The sequence below is a fragment of the Vigna umbellata genome, chromosome 9 (genome assembly GCF_029865625.1).
Source record: "Vigna umbellata cultivar VRB3 chromosome 9, Vumbellata_1.0, whole genome shotgun sequence".
NCBI classification, from domain to species: domain Eukaryota; kingdom Viridiplantae; phylum Streptophyta; class Magnoliopsida; order Fabales; family Fabaceae; genus Vigna; species Vigna umbellata.
In genome coordinates this window covers 1,701,276-1,713,082 of record NC_142173.1, presented here as the reverse complement: position 1 = coordinate 1,713,082, position 11,807 = coordinate 1,701,276, and the positions used below count along the sequence as shown (strand labels likewise).

The 11,807-nt window shown below is 43.2% G+C and overlaps 1 pseudogene; it reads left to right on the top strand.

Moving 5' to 3' along the window:
- Positions 1-3,516: 3,516 nt before the first annotated feature.
- Positions 3,517-11,526, top strand: LOC148192295 (uncharacterized; annotated as a pseudogene).
- The last annotated feature ends 281 nt before the right edge of the window (positions 11,527-11,807 follow it).

The window sequence follows — 11,807 nt, the reverse complement described above, 5'->3', positions numbered from 1 at the left end:
AAGTGGACGAAGTGGAAGAAGTGGAAGAAGTGGAGGAAGTGGAGGAAATGGACGATGTGCACGAAGTGGATCAAGTGGAAGAAGAAGTGGAAGAAGTGGAGGAAGTGGACGATGTGCACGAAGTGGACGAAGTGGAAGAAGAAGTGGAGGAAGTGGAGGAAGTAGAAGAAGTGGAGGAAGTGGGCAAAGTCGACGAAGTCGACGAAGTGGACGTATTGGAAGAATTGAAGAAGCGGAAGAAGAAGTGGACGAAGCGGATGAAGTAGACGAAGTGGACGAAGTGGACGAAGTTGACGAAGTTGACGAAGGGGACGAAGTGGATGAAGTTGACGAAGTGGACGAAGTGGAGGAAGTGGACGAAGTGCAGAAAGTGGAGGAAGTGGACGAAGTTGACGAAATGCACAAAGTGGACGAAAGAGACGAAGTGGAGGAAGTGGACGAAGTTGACGAAGTGGACGAAGTGGACGAAATGGACGAAATGGACGAAGTTGACGAAGTGGATGAAGTTGACGAAGTAGAGGAAGTCGACGAAGTGGGGAAAGTGGAGGAAGTGGAAGAAGTGGAGGAAGTGGACGAATTGGACGAATTCGACAAAGTGGACAAAGTTGACAAATTGGACAAAGTTGACGAAGTTGACGAAGTGGAGGAAGTGGACGAAGTTGACGAAGTGGACGAAGTGGAGGAAGTGGAGGAAGTTGACAAAGTGGAGGAAGTGGAGGAAGTGGAGAAAGTGGAGGTAGTGGAGGAAGTGGAGGAAGTTGACGAAGTGGACGAAATCGACGAAGTGGAGGAAGTGGACGAAGTTGACGAAGTGGACGAAGTGGACAGGGTGGAGGAAGTGGAGGAAGGGGGGAAGGGGAGGAAGTTGATGAAGTGGACTAAGTGGACGAGGTTGAGGAAATGGACGAAGTGGAGGAAGTGGACGAAGTGGACAAAGTGGACGAAGTGAACGAGGTTGACGAAGTGGAAGAAGTGGAAGAAGTGGAAGAAGTGGAAGAAGTGGAGGAAGTGGAGGAAGTGGACGATGTGCACGAAGTGGATGAAGTGGAAGAAGAAGTGGAGGAAGTGGAGGAAGTGGACGATGTGGACGAAGTGGACGAAGTGGAAGAAGAAGTGGAGGAAGTGGAGGAAGTAGAAGAAGTGGAGGAAGTGGGCGAAGTCGACGAAGTCGACGAAGTGGACGTATTGGAAGAATTGAAGAAGCGGAAGAAGAAGTGGACTAAGCGGATGAAGTAGACTGATGAATCGTTATTTCTTGAATTAGATTTAGTTTATTGCACTTAAATAAACCAGGGAATTGTGTTTAATTGTTTGTTATTTCCCAGTTTTTCGAATTCCGCTTAATTTGGTCTGAAATTTGTAATTGTGCTAATCTGGATTTTCTGAGCTGATTAAGTGCAATTTTGAAATGCAGGAAAATTTCGGAAATACATTTTGGGACATCAGGAAGAATGCCAAATAAATTCAAGACTCTCCAGACAGACATTTTTGAATTAATTAAATTGTAATTCAGTAGTTTAAAATTTCTGTATCAACTCTTATATTTTGGGTCAATTTTTGGTAAATTAGAGTAGACCCAAAATTTAGAAGTTAGTGATTTAGACCTAGGTTTTTCTTTTGTGTGGACCCCACCCTTATTAAAGGTGACCCACGGCTCTTGAAAAGCCCTAGCCGCCAACCAGTTACGGGGGGGATTGTATTTTTCACTCTGCTTTTGTTATGATGGAATACGGTTTTCAATGAGGAGAATGTTTTGTTCCGGTGGCTAATTTCTCATTGCATTCTCATCTTCCAGTTTTATGCACTATGCTTGAGACTGTTACAGATTTTTAATTTAGAAGAGGAGGCAGCAGCCACCATCTTCATTTGTTTCTTTTTCTTGAACAATTTTTATTAAATGGAAAAGGAAGAAGCATTCGGTTGAAGGCTAGGAATGCAAGCAAGGTAGGAGGTGCAGTCACGGATGGAAACTTTAAAGGAGGTGTTGATTCATGGTGGACGCCTGTTGTGCTGGAGCGTGTTGGAGCATGGTGCGCACGGACGTGGAGCTAAGGAAGCAAGCTGGTTCCTTTTCTTTCCTGGAGTGAAGCGGTGATTCACGGCTACTGGAAGGAGCGTGCGCATTTCCTTTGCTTTCATTCATCATAGCTGCACGGTGTCAAGGTGGGAAGGAAGCTTATTTGAAGGCAGCAGCTCACGGGAATGGCTGAATGGATGCAAGTGTTGATTGGAGAAGTTGATGCACGGTCGGAAGTCTGAAGGGAATGAAGCGTGTTGAATGGGAGTGGTAGAACGCTCTGGAATCAAGAAAGCGTTGGTGTGCATAGAAGAAGAAACACGGTGGGCCATGCTGGAAGAAAAGAGAATGACTTTTCATTTATGCATTGAAGGAGTAGAGTAGGTGAATTAGTGGTGTGCGGTCACGGGTGCAGTAAGAAAAAGGAATTGGTGTGTGAACGCTGATTTGAAGGGGAAGAAAGGTGGCTCACACGGTCACATCTTCATGTCTTTAATTCAATTGCTGCCACACCTTTATGCACACGAGAAGAAGGCACAGTGATTGTCACGTCCATGAGCAGTAGCTGTCACGGTATTTTGGGCCACGGCTACTGGAAGAATGGAAGAAAAGAGAATGCTTTTAATATATGGAATGAGAAGTAAAGTAGGTGGTAGTCAAGGAGGATGGGACGTGCCAAGATGATTGGGAGCACTTTCTTGGAGGATAAAACACACGGTCATTTGAGAATGAACATTTGACATTGGAGCAACAGTGTTCTATGTCTTTTAATTTAAAAGCGAGGTGATCCCATTGCTACAGGGTGCTTGATGCGTTGCACATCAACATGATAAATAGATTGCATTCAATTTGAAGTCTCATTTTAGCTGATTATGGTTTATGCATTTAATTAGTTTATGCATTCAATGCGTCCAAGGCTTACATAGAACATTTGGTCTTATAGGTTAGCTATTTCATGTGTTTTTAGTCACTAGTTTGTTTGGTTTTATTTCATTTTATTAGCTCATCCATTTTAATTTTTTTTTTTGTCAAATATAATTAACTGGCTGTTGTGCGGTTCAAGATTGTTCGATTTAATATTTTCATTTACCTTGATGTTTCCAATTGTGTTTGGTTGTATTTAATTTCCAGTCTTAATTTACATCATTTTCGAATCACAAAAACACTTTCAAACCCCCCCCCCCCCCCACTTCGTGTTTGACCTAAGTCTCGAATCGCATTTGGTCCTTGAGAGACGACCTAGGAGTCATGTCCTAGCACTATACTGCATTCTTTAATGCACAAATTTTTTGTGGGAGGTGCGACCCTCTCATCAAAATGGCGCCGTTGCCGGGGACCAACGGTTCAGTTTTAGGTCTTTTGTGTTGATAATGTGTTGTTTGTGTGTTGTGTTTTGTCTTGTATGTTTGAGTGTGTGTGATTTGTTTGTTTAGGTTGTTTTGTGTGTTCAAAATTTCTGTGATATCATTTCATGATTTTAGGGTGTTGTGACTTAGTGCATGACTAGGGGAAATCCTGGGCCTATACCACCCTTTGATCCTGAGATTGATAGAACTTTTCATAGGTTAGCTAGGCATTCTAGGAATTTATCTTTAGAGTCTGTTTTTGAGTCTGTTCCATTGGATACTGTGCATCCCACTGCTGAGTACTTTGTGCATACTGCATCCACTGCATCTGTTGCATCTGCACGTGATTCTGATTCTGATTCTGTTATTTTTCACACTGAGAACAATATGGCACAACCTCCACCTCGTGAGAGGACTTTTAGGGAGATGGCTGCACCTGATTTCGATATCGAAAGCTTGTGCATCCAATATCCTGACGAGGACGTTCCATTTGTTCTCAAAACTGGACTGATCCATTTGTTGCCCAAGTTTCATGGTCTTGCAGGTGAGAGTCCTCATAAGCATTTGAAGGAATTCCACATTGTCTGTTCTAGTATGAAACCACATGATGTTCCTGAAGAGCACATCTTCTTGAAGGCATTCCCTCATTCATTGGAAAATGTTGCTAAGGATTGGTTGTATGGTTTGGCACCTAGATCTGTCACTAGCTGGGATGATCTGAAGAGGCTGTTCTTAGATAAATTTTTCCCAGCAGCCCGGACCACAGCTATCAGAAAGGACATAACTCGGATTAGGCAGCTTGGTGGAGAGAACTTATATGAGTATTGGGAGAGATTCAAGACACTTTGTGCTAGTTGTCCCCACCATCAGATACCTGAGCATCTCCTTGTCCAGTATTTCTATGAGGGTTTGAACAACATGGACCGTGGTATGATTGATGCTGCCAGTGGTGGAGCTATTGGAGACACCACACCTGCTGAGGCCAGGCAATTGATTGAGAAGATGGCTTCCAACTCCCAGCAGTTTAGCACCAGGAATGATACCATTGTGGTGAGGGGCGTGCATGATGTTGTTGCTCAGTCTTTATCAGCTGTTGAAAGCAAGTTGGAAGGAAAGATTGACTCTCTTACGAAGTTGGTGACACAGTTGACTACCAACCAGAGATCTGCAGCTCCATCGGCATCTGTTGCACGGCTATGTGCTATTTGTCCTTCCAGTGACCACTATACAGATGCTTGTCCTTCTTTGCAGCAATCTGCTGCCTCTGATGCGCCTCAGGCTTATGCTACGAACATCTACAACAATAGGTAGCAACAACAGCAAAATCATGACTTATCCAGCAACAGGTACAACCCAGGGTGGAGGAATCACCCCAATCTGAGATGGAACAATGCGCCACAGCATCAACAGCAGGCACCACCTTTCCAGAATGCTGGAGCACCTAACAGATATGTGCCTCCACCTATGCAACAACACCAGAGGCAACAACAACAGCAACAGCAAGAGGCACCTGCCCAACCAGCTGCCCACCCTTCCACTTCGTCTGAACCTTCATTGGAAGAGTTAGTGAGACAGATGACTATGCAAAACCTGCAGTTTCAGAAGGATAACATGCAATTTCAGCAAGAGACTAGAGCTTCCATACAGAGTCTCACTAACCAGATGGGTCAGATGGCTACTCAGATAAACCAGGCGCAGTCTCATAATTCGGATAAGTTACCATCCCAGACTGTGCAGAACCCAAGGAATGTGAGTGCCATAACCCTTAGATCAGGGAAGCAGATTTTTGTGCCTTCAGAGCCCTCTTCTACACCTACACCCATGCCTGCTACTTGTCCTAGAAAGAACGGCCATGACGGTCCGAGCAAGGCATTTGAGGTGGATGAATCTTCTTCTCCAGCCGGTGGTTCTTCTTCAGGTGGATCTTCTCCCTCTTCCACCACCACCGCTGCCGCACCTTCTCCATTGGTTGACCGACCTATCCCTCTACCATTCCCTTCACGGGCACTTCCTAGCAAAAAGATGGAAGATGTGGATAAGGAAATTCTGGAGACCTTCAGGAAGGTAGAGGTGAACATACCTCTACTTGATGCCATCAAGCAGATACCGAAGTATGCCAAATTCTTGAAGGAGTTGTGCACACACAAGAGGAAGATGAAGGGAAATGAGAGGATTAGCATGGGAAGGAATGTATCTGCGCTTATTGGTAAGTCGGTCCCGCACATCCCTGAAAAGTGCAAGGACCCAGGTATATTTTGCATTCCTTGTGTGATTGGAAACAATAAATTTGAAAATGCCATGCTTGATTTGGGTGCTTCTGTTAATGTCATGCCTTTATCTATATATGCATCTTTGTCTCTGGGTCCTTTGCAAACCACGGGTGTGGTCATTCAGTTGGCCAATAGGAGTGTTACCCACCCAGCAGGTTTCATAGAGGATGTCTTGGTTAGGGTTGGTGAATTGATTTTTCCTGCTGACTTTTATGTTTTGGAAATGGAGGAGGGATTCTCTCATGGATCCGCTCCCATTATCTTAGGCAGGCCATTCTTGAAAACTGCCCGAACTAAGATTGATGTGTATGCTGGAACTTTGTCTATGGAATTTGCTGATATTGTTGTTCATTTTAATATCCTTGATGCAATGAAATTTCCAGCTGAGGACCATTCTCTGTTTAGGATCGATGTATTGGATGACATTATTGATAAATATGTTGTTGATGATTTTGATTCTTTGCATAAGAAAGAGCATTCTTTTCTATCTTCTCTACATACATGCATTGAATCTGAATTTGAGAATGATGTTGATTTTGAAGAGAATTTGGATATCCATGATGTTGATGATGTTTCTGATATGGATGATGTTGATAATGTAATTGTCATGGATATGAATTTGGAGCTTGATGAGATAGGTGTTCCGCCTTTACCTGTGAATTCTTTGGAGTCAGAATGCACTAACCACTTTGTAGGAAGTACAAATGAATCTGACTTGCAGGCACCTACTCTTGAGTTGAAACAGCTCCCAGATAACCTCAAGTACGTGTACTTGGAGGATGATGAGAAGAAACCGGTGATCATTTCCACCTCCCTTGATTCTGTTCAAGAGGAGAAGTTGCTTGGTGTGTTGAGGAAGCACAAGAAGGCCATTGGTTGGAGTTTGGCTGACATACCTGGTATTAGCCCATCCACATGCATGCATAGAATTCTTTTGGAAGATGGGGCAAGGCCAGTGAGACAGCCACAAAGAAGGCAAAACCCCGTGATCATGGACGTCATCAAGAAGGAGGTGACCAAGCTTTTGCAAGCTGGGATCATCTACCCTATTTCAGATAGTCAGTGGTTTAGCCCCATCCATGTTGTGCCCAAGAAAACTGGCCTCACTGTGGTGAAGAATGAGAGGGATGAGCTTATCCCAGCTAGAGTGCAGAACAGTTGGAGAGTCTGCATTGACTATAGGAGGCTCAATCAAGCAACCAGGAAGGATCATTTCCCCCTGCCATTCATTGATCAGATGCTGGAGCGCCTGGCAGGTAAATCTCATTATTGTTTTCTTGATGGTTTTTCTGGTTATTTTCAAATAAATATTGCGCCTGAGGATCAAGAAAAAACCACATTCACCTGCCCCTTTGGCACTTTTGCCTATAGGAGGATGCCCTTTGGTCTATGCAACGCCCCTGGTACCTTCCAGCGGTGCATGCTTAGCATTTTTAGCGACTTTCTTGAGAATTGCATAGAGGTGTTTATGGATGATTTTACTGTGTATGGATCCTCCTTTGATGCATGTTTAGACAGTCTGGAAAAAGTTTTGAAAAGATGCATAGAAACAAACCTTGTTCTCAATTTTGAGAAATGTCACTTCATGGTTGGACAAGGTTTGGTTCTAGGGCATATCATTTCTGAAAAGGGAATAGAGGTAGACCCTGCTAAGATATCTGTGATTTCGCAATTGCCTTACCCCTCTTGCGTGCGAGAGGTGCGATCTTTTCTTGGACATGCAGGTTTCTACAGGCGCTTCATCAAAGATTTCAGCAACAAGGCGCTTCCCTTGTCCAGACTGCTGCAGAAAGATATTGACTTTTCTTTTGATGACAGATGCAAGCAGGCGTTTGATTGCCTGAAGGAAGCTTTGACCACCGCCCCTATCATTCAGGCACCGGATTGGACAGCCCCATTTGAGCTCATGTGTGATGCGTCTAATTATGCATTAGGGGCTGTCTTGACACAGAAAATTGACAAGCTGTCGAGAGTGATCTACTATGCTTCACGCACTTTGGATGTTGCCCAGGCAAATTATACCACCACTGAAAAAGAGTTGTTGGCAATTGTTTTTGCCCTTGATAAGTTTAGGTCATATTTGCTTGGATCACCTGTTATTGTGTATACTGACCATGCAGCTCTAAAGTTTCTGTTGAAAAAGGCGGAGTCAAAGCCTAGATTGATCAGGTGGATGCTACTGCTCCAAGAGTTTGACTTGCAAATTGAAGACCGGAGTGGAGCACGAAATTTGGTTGCAGACCACCTAAGCCGGATTGAAAAAGCTGATGATGAAGCTGATGTGTTGCCCATACAGGATACCTTTCCTGACGAGAGTTTGTTGATGATTTCTTACTCTCACCCCACTCCTTGGTTTGCACACATTGTAAATTATTTGGTTGCTTCTGTTTTTCCTCCTTTAGCATCACGTGCTCAGATTGCTAAAATTAAGAGTGATGCTAAGTATTATGTTTGGGATGACCCATATCTGTGGAAGTTGTGCAGTGACCAGGTTACTAGGAGATGCATTCCGGACCATGAGATTGACTCGGTCCTGCAGTTTTGTCATGCCTCCTCACCTGGTGGTCATCTGGGGATACAGAGAACAGCTCGCAGGGTGCTGGACTGTGGTTTTTATTGGCCTTCCATCTTCAAAGATGCGGAGAAGATCTGCAGCACTTGTGAGCCTTGTCAGAGAGCAGGAGGATCAATTTCACAGAGACAAGAGATGCCTCAACAACCTATGTTGTTCTGTGAGGTGTTTGATGTATGGGGTATAGATTTCATGGGTCCTTTTCCTGTTTCTTTTGGTTTCTGTTATATTCTCCTTGCTGTGGATTATGTTTCAAAATGGGTGGAAGCTAGAGCCACCAGGACTAATGACGCTCGGGTTGTTGTAGATTTTGTTAGATCTCACCTCTTTTGCAGGTTTGGAGTGCCTAGAGCAATTGTTAGTGATCAAGGAACCCATTTTTGCAACAGATCCATGCAAGCTTTGCTCAAGAAATATGGGGTGACGCACAGAGTTTCTACACCTTACCACCCCCAAACAAATGGGCAGGCTGAGATCTCCAACAGGGAGATTAAGAGGATTTTGGAGAAGATTGTCCAGCCCAACAGGAAAGATTGGAGCAATAGGTTGGACGATGCTCTTTGGGCTCACAGGACAGCTTACAAAGCACCGATAGGGATGTCTCCCTACCGGGTTGTCTTCGGAAAAGCATGTCACCTACCGGTCGAGATTGAGCATCGGGCATATTGGGCTGTGAAAATTTGCAACTTCTCCATGGACCAAGCTGGGGAGGAAAGAAAGTTGCAACTGAATGAATTGGATGAGATCCGATTGGAGGCATATGAGAACTCGAAGTTCTACAAGGAAAGGACAAAGAAGTTCCATGATAGTTCTATTGTTGGAAAGGACTTCGAGGTGGGCCAACAGGTTTTGTTGTATAACTCTAGACTCGGCCTCATGGGTGGTAAGTTGAGATCAAAATGGACTGGACCTTTTGTTGTGACTAATGTTTATCCTTATGGTGCAGTAGAGATCCAAGGTCCATCTACAGCTAAAAGCTTCAAGGTGAACGGGCATAGACTGAAGCCTTTCCTCAGCAACCCTTCTTTAGTGGATGTAGTGGTGGAGGAGACGTCTTTGGTCCACCCCACCTATCCTCTCATCTGACTCAGGGAGTTTCTTTTCTCCTTCCCTCCTCACTTTTATTGCACTTTGTCGATATCTGATGATTGTTCTGATTGTTTGATCTACTGATTGTGACACACTGAGGACATTGTGTTGTTTAAGTGTGGTCTATTAGGGGAGGTTGTTTCTTTGTTCATGTTTCGGTTTTTATGTAGTTTGTTGTGTCTTGTGTACAGTTTTGCATACTTTTCGTAAATTCTAGATTGTGGTTAGGTTGTCAGTTTTCCTTCACTTCATTGATACTCTGAGATTTTGGATTCCTTGCTTTTCTTTGCTTGGAAGATGATCATGATGTTTGAGAGTTGAATTGATTGTGACACAAATGTCCTGTGTGAGAATTTGAGCCACTTGATGTTCTTTCTTGTGTGTGATATGTCTCTTGATTGCTTGCACATATGCCTTGGTTTGACTCTTGTTGATAACTCTTGATTGATATGCATGTTTGGAAGTGATAAAGGCAGTTTTGTTTTTGAACCTCTCTAGCCAAATAAGCTTACCTTGTTGTGATCCTTTGATAACCACTTTTGAGCCTATACTTTCCCCCAATTCTTTGTTTTGAAGCTCATACACTAGCCCTAAGTGAAAAACCATGATTACCTTAACCTCAGGGAATTTTGGAGCTTTGGAAGTGTTTTGGGAACAAGTGTGGTCTCCGTGGGGTTTCTGATGAATTGGCTGGTTGGTTCCTCTTCTTGTTTTATGTTTGTAAATATGTGGTGTATCTTGTCTCTTGAAATTGTGTGCTGAATAGAGAAAAGAAAAGAGACAGGATGAAAAAAATAGAGCAGAAAAATATATAAAAAAAAATGTGAATAATTGTGAATAATGGAGTCAAGAAGAGGATGGAATTAGAGGTTGTGGGTGTGGTTGAATGTGTTTACACTTGTTCCCCATTGCTCCTCTGTTCCTTATGGTTTGTAGCTTCTTATCCAGATATATCCTCCCTTGTCCTTGGCCCCATTACAACCATGAAAAGACCTTTTGATTTGAACATGCATATGTGTTCGAGTGTTGATATTAGAGGCTTGCCAAGTCTGTTGTTGTTTGCTTTCTTGAGTGCATTGAGTGACATTGATTTAACGTAAACACTTGAGAGAAACACTGATTGTGTGCATCTGTGAGGCTCTGTTGCTGTTGATTCATCTCTTGAACTGATTGACTGCTTTCCTTGTACTGAATTGTTTGGATGATTCTTTGAGTATCTGCTTTTGTTGACTCTGTGTTGGATTCTGCCTATACCTTTTACCGTCCAGAATTTTGTGAGAATTGTGCAACTGTGTTTCTGTTTTGGAGTCTTTGTTGTCTGTCTTTCGAGTCTGTGTCAGCTCCCTGATGTTTGAGTAGTTCCCTGGTTTTCGTTTTAGTTTTGCCCAGGAGTGCAAAAGACTAAGTGTGGTCTATTTTGATGAATCGTTATTTCTTGAATTAGATTTAGTTTATTGCACTTAAATAAACCAGGGAATTGTGTTTAATTGTTTGTTATTTCCCAGTTTTTCGAATTCCGCTTAATTTGGTCGGAAATTTGTAATTGTGCTAATTTGGATTTTCTGAGCTGATTAAGTGCAATTTTGAAATGCAGGAAAATTTCGGAAATACGTTTTGGGACATCAGGAAGAATGCCAAATAAATTCAAGACTCTCCAGACAGACATTTTTGAATTAATTAAATTGTAATTCAGTAGTTTAAAATTTCTGTATCAACTCTTATATTTTGGGTCAATTTTTGGTAAATTAGAGTAGACCCAAAATTTAGAAGTTAGTGATTTAGACCTAGGTTTTTCTTTTGTGTGGACCCCACCCTTATTAAAGGTGACCCACGGCTCTTGAAAAGCCCTAGCCGCCAACCAGTTACGGGGGGGATTGTATTTTTCACTCTGCTTTTGTTATGATGGAATACGGTTTTCAATGAGGAGAATGTTTTGTTCCGGTGGCTAATTTCTCATTGCATTCTCATCTTCCAGTTTTATGCACTGTGCTTGAGACTGTTACAGATTTTTAATTTAGAAGAGGAGGTAGCAGCCACCATCTTCATTTGTTTCTTTTTCTTGAACAATTTTTATTAAATGGAAAAGGAAGAAGCATTCGGTTGAAGGCTAGGAATGCAAGCAAGGTAGGAGGTGCAGTCACGGCTGGAAACTTTAAAGGAGGTGTTGATTCATGGTGGACGCCTGTTGTGCTGGAGCGTGTTGGAGCATGGTGCGCAGGGACGTGGAGCTAAGGAAGCAAGCTGGTTCCTTTTCTTTCCTGGAGTGAAGCGGTGATTCACGGCTACTGGAAGGAGCGTGCGCATTTCCTTTGCTTTCATTCATCATAGCTGCACGGTGTCAAGGTGGGAAGGAAGCTTATTTGAAGGCAGCAGCTCACGGGAATGGCTGAATGGATGCAAGTGTTGATTGGAGAAGTTGATGCACGGTCGGAAGTCTGAAGGGAATGAAGCGTGTTGAATGGGAGTGGTAGAACGCTCTGGAATCAAGAAAGCGTTGGTGTGCATAGAAGAAG